The sequence below is a fragment of the Marmota flaviventris genome, chromosome 17, assembly GCF_047511675.1.
Source record: "Marmota flaviventris isolate mMarFla1 chromosome 17, mMarFla1.hap1, whole genome shotgun sequence".
Classification (NCBI taxonomy): domain Eukaryota; kingdom Metazoa; phylum Chordata; class Mammalia; order Rodentia; family Sciuridae; genus Marmota; species Marmota flaviventris.
The window spans coordinates 980,266-988,110 of NC_092514.1; positions in this window are offsets into that span (position 1 = coordinate 980,266).

A 7,845-nucleotide genomic window follows, 5' to 3' on the forward strand; every position below is an offset into this window, starting at 1 on the left:
GAACATAATAAATACTTAATAAACATTAACTAATATTTAATGTGTCCTTCATACCAGGCATTATATTAGGCATATTTTTCTATATTACAGTTAATTTTTTTGGCCAACCCTGAAAACTTCCATGTTTCTTCATATATGATAACTGAGGTTCACAAATTCCAAGGCTATTAAATAAAAACACATTACTGAAATGAAAACCAAAATTGGGAGTCAGGAGACAAAAATAAACTTCAATCAATTTTTAGATATGGGAGCGAACTTATTGAAACCAACTGAGAAAATACCCAATTCCTGAGGACAAAAGAGGTAGACTTAAAATTTTGGCTCTATCACAGCATTTTGTATGGTCATGGGAACTTTAATTATCTGCTAAATGATGAAAATAGTAATGTATTTAATTATTTTCAATTTAAATTAATATGCAAAGAGATCAAATTTAGTGCCTACATTACAATAACTGTTCAATAAGTGATGTTTCTTCTAATGTCATTGGTTTTGGAACTCATGTTGTATTTGTTTTTATATTTCCTTCTCTTTCATGCATACATTGGCTGGTATAGATAGTAGATATACAAAGGAACACCAGAAATGTTTAACAGAAAGATGAGCAAGTTTCCATATAATGACTTGGAGTCAGGAATTTCTATTTTACCATACTTCTTGAATAGTGTTATTTTACTTTTTATACACTTTTAATTGGTGCATTATGGTCTTACATATTGTGGGGATTTATTGTTATGCACTTGTACATGCACACAATATAACAACATAATCTGGCCAATATCACTTCCTAGCACTCCCCCCTTCCTCCCTGCTTTTCATGCCTTGATCCCTTTCCTCTACTAATCTCCTTTTGATGTTTAGGAGATCTACTCCCAACTTTGTGTTCCTCTTTCCCCTCTAGCTTCCATATACGAGAGAGAAAATAGTACCCTTAACCTTCTGAGTATGATCTATTTTGCTTAACATGATGGTCTCTAGTTCCATTCATTTTCCTGAAAATCCCATAATTTCATTTTTCTTTGTGGCTGAATAAAACTTTACTATGTATATACACCACATTTTACTTAGCCATTTATCCTTTGATGGACACCTAGACTGGTCCCATAGTTTGGCTACTGTGGATTGTGCTGCTATACAGGTATGCATGTACCACTGTAGTATGAGGACTTCAATTCTTCATGGTAAGTATTGAGAAGTGGTATAACTGGGTCATGTGTTGATACCATGCCTAGTCTTTTGAGGAGCCTCCAAACTGATTTCCATAGTGATTGTACTAATTTATAGTCTTACTAACCATGTGAAAGTGTTGCTTTTTCTCCACATTGGATGCTTTCAGTATGCAGAAACACTGAAAAATTACTAAGAGCTAGAATGGCTTGGTAGTACTAACAAGAAAGGCTTAGCTAAGGATTGCCACATAGACGGAAAGGTTAAATTAATTTATATGCTAAATATTCTTCAAAAGGGCAGTGTGTCAGTTTAAGCAGAATAAAGGAAAAAGAGATAATGATTTGGAGTTTTTATATTTTTACTTTATAATTTTGTTCATTTTACTTATTCAATATGAAGTTATTAGCAGCAAATTAGTTTAAGGTGATTTTATCTTCTTTCTGGGTTAAACATTTAATCCTTCCTTAACCCTATATTTAAACCTCAACTGTTCTTTTTATTTGCTTTAAAATCTGTATTTTGTGATATCTGTACAGTAACACCAGGCTAGATAACTCCAGTGGTGCTCATGGTACTAATCAAGAATAATGTCCCCACTCCTTCACCCTGCTCCCTATCCCATACACACCATAAGTTCTTAGCAGTTTCCCAATATACCAAAAAGATTCTTTGATTCCAATGTATATCTGCGTTGCTGAGAGGATTTTTTTATTATTGTATTAATAACTTCAGAGACTAAGATGGTCCTAACACCCAAGAAACACATTTTTTGCCAGTTCCACTACCCCTTTATACAGAGGGCTATTAATTTTCTCTGGTGCATTGCACTCTATGACAGCAGTGCCCTTGTTTTGTGTTTGAAATTCTGTTAGGAAATAATGTTGAAATGGCTGAGAGGAAATATTTGCAGCAGTTTTATTCCCTCACATAGGGGAAAATAGCAAAATAAATCAACAAGGCAAATGTGTACTAAAGCAAGTGCAAACACCACTTATGAATGATGAACATAATAGCATGGGATCTAAGGCTACTCATCTTTATAATATCTTTTCTTATAGGAATTCGAACATCTGCTCATTCAGGGTAAATACAAACAAACTCATCTTTGAAAAAAACTGTTTTTCATTAGTATTTATGATTATGATTTAGTAAAGGTACATTTTTATTTGTAGAATTTTCTTCTTTGAAAAGTTTGGCTTATTTTGTTTTCAATGAAATTATGTAAGTTTTCTTTTTTCTAAAAGAATCATTTTCACAAGTGGTTATCAGGAGCTATATGTTTTCCTACAGTTTCCTCTTTCAATATTGTTCCCACTATGAAAATTTTGACTTATCCCACAAAAATGGCAAAAACAGAATAGGTATCTGTTTATCTTCACACTCATTGGTTATAATTTGGTGAATTTCACATACTCCTTGAAATAACTGTTTCATTTCCAAAGGAATGGGCACAAAATTTGCATGTAAAACTGAGTACCATGTGCAATTGAGTCACTGAGTCCACATTTTATGACTACAGACAAGTTTCCCATGAGGGTGTTCCCCCTATTACCTTACCCCAAAACATATGCACATACATATACACACAGAGACAAATATATACAGACACACACACACACATGATGTTTTTCTGATATCTGCTTGCTTTGTTCCTTACTCATCTGTCACCTTAAGACAGACATGTTGACTTTGAAAAAAAATGAAGCTAAAAATTCAGGGGTATTTCAAAGCCCACTTAATTTAATCTACAATTTGTCAGGGTAAAGGTTGCTTGGCAGCCGGCACCCAGCCCTCCCTCGTGGGAGGACAATCAGACGTACCAGGCAGAGGAGTCAAGCAGGATCTTGTTTATTGAGGAAGCACACACAGCTTATATACTGCACAGGAGCCAATCAGAATAAAGGTCAGAGAGGTGGAGCCAGTTCACGTGTACACCCATCCCATAGTCTGTAAGGGAAGGCACAGCTGTCCAGGAGGGCGGAAGAGTCTTGGACCTATCCTAGAAGTGGTCCGCCTTTTCCGTCACCACCCACAGCACTGCCTCCTGGCTGATCGCCAATAGCCATCCCAGCCACATGTGCGGCCCCAAGACCGGGAAGCGAGCAGCCATGCCCTAAAACAATTTATTCAATTAATTTGCTCAATGGTAAGGTTTAAATGTTTGTGTCTCTACCTCAAAACTCATATGTTCAAATCCTTACTCCAAGTGATAGTATTAGGAATGGGGCATTTTAAAGGTGATAGGCCATATGAGCTTCCCCTCCAAATGGGATTTATGCTCTTTGAATGGGTCACCAGACACTCTTAGCCTTCCCCCCACATCAGGGAACAGCAATAAGACAACCATCTGTGAACCAGATCTGCCACTGCTGTGTTCTTCTGGTTCCCAGTCTCCAGACTATGAGAAATGAATGTCTGTTATTTATAAGCCATATAATCAATCTATGGCATTTTTATTATAGCATCCTGAAAAAAGACATCTAATAAAGGGCCATTTCACTGCCCAACACTATGTTCTATAGCAGATCAGAGGGGAAGGATTCAGGGAAGTTAGGAGTAATCTTTTCATCTCTTAATCTTGTTCTATATAAATATTATTTCTTAGCATACATTATAGAGTTTATATCATTCCCCATATTTGAATTCATTTTATACTTTCTCCATTTAATTTTTCTTCATTTTTTTCTCTAGAACAACGAGTTAAAATAGGGGGAATGGTAGAATAAGCAGTAAAACCATACTATATTCCAAATAAATTAATTTGCCATATATGTTGTAAGTATTTATCATGCAACTAAGGATAGCTCCTAATTAGTAAAGCAATTTGACCTCTTATGCTACAGAAATACTTGCTTTGACAATTCTGATATTTAAGAAACTAATTCTCCACATAGGTTGCTCTACCTTCCTACAGATGCAGATACTGATGAAGTGGATCAATAGGACAAGTTCCAATCTACTGCAGGAGTCTAGAGAAAAGTTCCGGTAATTTGCTTAAAACAGTAAAGAACTTCCAGGAGAAACGTCTCAGGTCTATGGGAGTAAGGATTGCTGATCTCTTTCATTTACCCACAGAGGTTTAAGTAATTCTGCTCATCCAAGATTTCCCAAACACAGATAGAGGACCAGGCTAAGGGATGGAGATAGGCTGTGGTCATAAGTTTTAGCATCTTATATTCGTGTATATTTTAAGTGTTGTCTAGTTTATGTTAAAAGATCTGTAAGACTGAATTCAAATCTCAAGATATAAAACATCTTACCCTTCTATTCATTGTGAATTTGCCAATTTATTGAGAACTTTAATCTCCTTAATCAATAGGAAGAAAGAAATTCTCCTGTATTGCAGGAATGGGGTTGTGGTGGAATGATTCTTAGTTTCCGATTTGAAGAATAGCTCTTAGATGATAGGAAGCACACGATACAATGGTTTGATTCGCAGTATTCTTGTAGCAAAGGTATGAACATGGCCGCTGAAATTCATTTCTCATTCTGGCCATATCACAATAACTAAAGGAATTCCAATTCAAGATGTCCTAATAGCTGAATCACTCAAAAAGTTCTTAGTTTGGGGTTATTTACAATACATTTTTCACCGAATATTTTAAGGGTACTTCCAGGGATTCATTTAGTTGCAGATTGCTACATATAGGGTAAAATCTTAAGAGCAAAATTTTCTCATTTCCTGGATTCGTTTAAGAAAAATCAGTGGGGTTAGAAATAATAAAGATTTTATTAAGATATTTTATCTAAGTACAATTTCAATCTCAAGTTTTTTATGTTTAAAATGAATGTTAGGCAGCAATATAACAGTATTTACTTACATTTATACATAACTACATATTGGAAAAACATTGTTCCATTTTTTATAATAATATAGTGTTCATTTAAAAAAACACTATATGCTAGATATTTATGGAAATAAAAAATGCTATATCCTTGATACCTCCTACAGAGCTTTTCTACAAATTTTTAAGAGAATCTTTGGAGTTTCTTATCCAATTTATATGAAAAAAATTAAAATAGCATAAAAATTGAAACAATAATACAAAAATTTTCATGTCTTTCAGTAATATTATTAAATTGCTAATATTTTGCCAAATTTCTTTAATTCTCCTTCTTTTTTTAATGTTACTGTTTTATTGAATCCAGTATATTTAAAATAGTATTTTAACATGAATATAAAATATAATGAAGATTGGTTTAACCTTAATTTTTCTATCCTAAGTGTTTGAAACATAGATTATCTTTTGTAATTCCAGCATATTTCAATTTGTATGGTAAATTTTTTTTGCTTGTCAATTTTTAATTTTTCTTATTTGTTCTTTTTAGTTATATGTGACATAGTTACACATGACAGTAGAATGTACTTTGATATATTAAACATGCATGGAGTATAATTTCCCATTTCACATTGTGGTTGTACATAATGTGAAGTTACACTGGTCTATATTCACATAAGGACATAGGAAGTTATGTCAGATCCATTCTACTATCTCTCATTCTCTTACACAAACATATCCCACAATGACAAAGGAAACATTTTGCTGAACAATATGAAACTAAATTGCAGATATTATTACATATTACTCAACATTTCATGAGTCTCCTGCCAAAATAATAATTTCTGTATAACACAATATTATTAATAGAAAATAATGTTACTTTAATAAAATTAAAACAATTATTTATATTCATTTTTCTTAGTTCTTAAGAATCTTGATTCTTCTCAAGAAGTCTTATATAAATCTAGATTTTCTTTTGTTTGTACTTTGCTTTAGTTGCTTTTGGTTAGAAGAAACCATCTTCTGTCTTATAGTAAAATATTTATTTGGATGTACTTAGGAGAAGGGGGTTGCCATCATCACTTAATTTTTATAATTTTTAACTGGAGCATATTAGTTACACAGACTAGTTGGTTTTATTGCAGTATATTCACACATGCATATATGATAATTTGACCAATTTCATTCCCTAGCACCTCATCTTGCCCCCCTACTCCTCTCCATGGTCTCCTTCTTCTACCCTACTGGGGTCCTTTCTATTTTCATGAGATGCCTCCCCCAGTTTTGTCTCTACAGCTTCCACATGTGAGAGAAAACATACGGCACTAGTCCTTCTGAGTCTGGTTTATTTTGCTTTAGTTGCATTCATTTTCCTGCAAATGATAAAATTTCATTTTTCTTTGTGGCTAAATAAAACTCCATTGTGTATATACGCCACATTTCCTTTGCCCATTCACCTATTGACAGACACCTATGCTATTGTGATAATTGGTTACTATGAATCATGCTGTTATAATAATGGGAGTGCATGTTATCTCTAAAATATGCTGTTCTTAATTCTTCTTTTGAATAGATACCAAGAAGTGCTATAGCTGGATCATACAGTAGTTCTATTTTTAATTTTTTGAGGAGTCTCTGTACTAATTTTGACATGGCTATACTAATTTTAGATTCCCACAAATAGTGTGTAAGGGGTTCCCCTTCCTCTACATCCTTGCCAGCACTTACTGTTATTTGTATAACTAGCATCATCAGATTCTTGACCAAGTTACTAAAAACTTATGACAACCTCTTTAACAAATGGTACTGGGAAAATGGGTTATCCATATATAGAATGTGTAACTAGAACCCTATTTCTCACCCTATAGAAACGTAAACTCAATATGGATCAAAGACTGAGGAATAAGCCCAGAAACTTGTTGTTGAAATCATGTTGAAAAGGGAAATGCCAGAAGAAAACAAAAGGGAAACACTCCAATATGTAGAGTTGGAAGCGACTTCCCTAATAGGATTCCTATGACTTAAGAAATAATACAAAAAAATCAAGGAATGGGATGGTACAGAGCTAAAGAGCTATTTCATAGCAAAGGAATCAATTAACAGTGTGAAGAGAGACCCCACAGAATGGGAGTAAATCTTTGCCAGCTGCTTTCTGACAGAGGATTAATATTCCGGATAAATAAAGAACTCCAAAGGCATTTTACATATGATAAATGAACTACACAGATACTTCTCAAAAGAAGAGGAACAAAGTCCCAAGAATAATATGAAATAATGTTCAACAGCTTTAACCATCAGGGAAATGCAAATAAAAACTACATTGAGAGTGGTGCACACCTGTAATCCTTGTGATTTGGGAGGCTGAGGCAGGAGGATCACAAGTTCAAAGCCAGCCTCCACAAAAGCAAGGCACTAAGCAACTCAGTGAGACCTTGTCTCTAAATAAAATACTAAACAGGGATGGGGATATGACTCAGTGGCTTAGTACCCCTGAGTTCAATCCCGGGTACCCCCCAAACAAACAAACAAAAAACTACATTGAGATTCCACCTCACTCCAGTCAGAATGACAATCATCAAAAATATTTCATCTTTTTCAACATCATTTCCTTTCATTGTCTCCTGCTCCCAGTTATGCTGCAAAAATGTTTTTATTTAATAACCTTGTTTTTCTATATATTTTTTGGTGAATTTCTGTAAACATCTAGAATTAAATGTCCAATGAGAACCAAGAAGTTCCAAAATACAACATTTTTAAATCACCAAGTTTGTTCTTCTATATTAAAGAAATTTAGAATGAACAATCTAAAGTATAAACTCTTGTACTTTAATTTTCTTTTATTCAATTTTCTAAATCTCTATGGTAGTATTTCAGATTGTATATGACATCT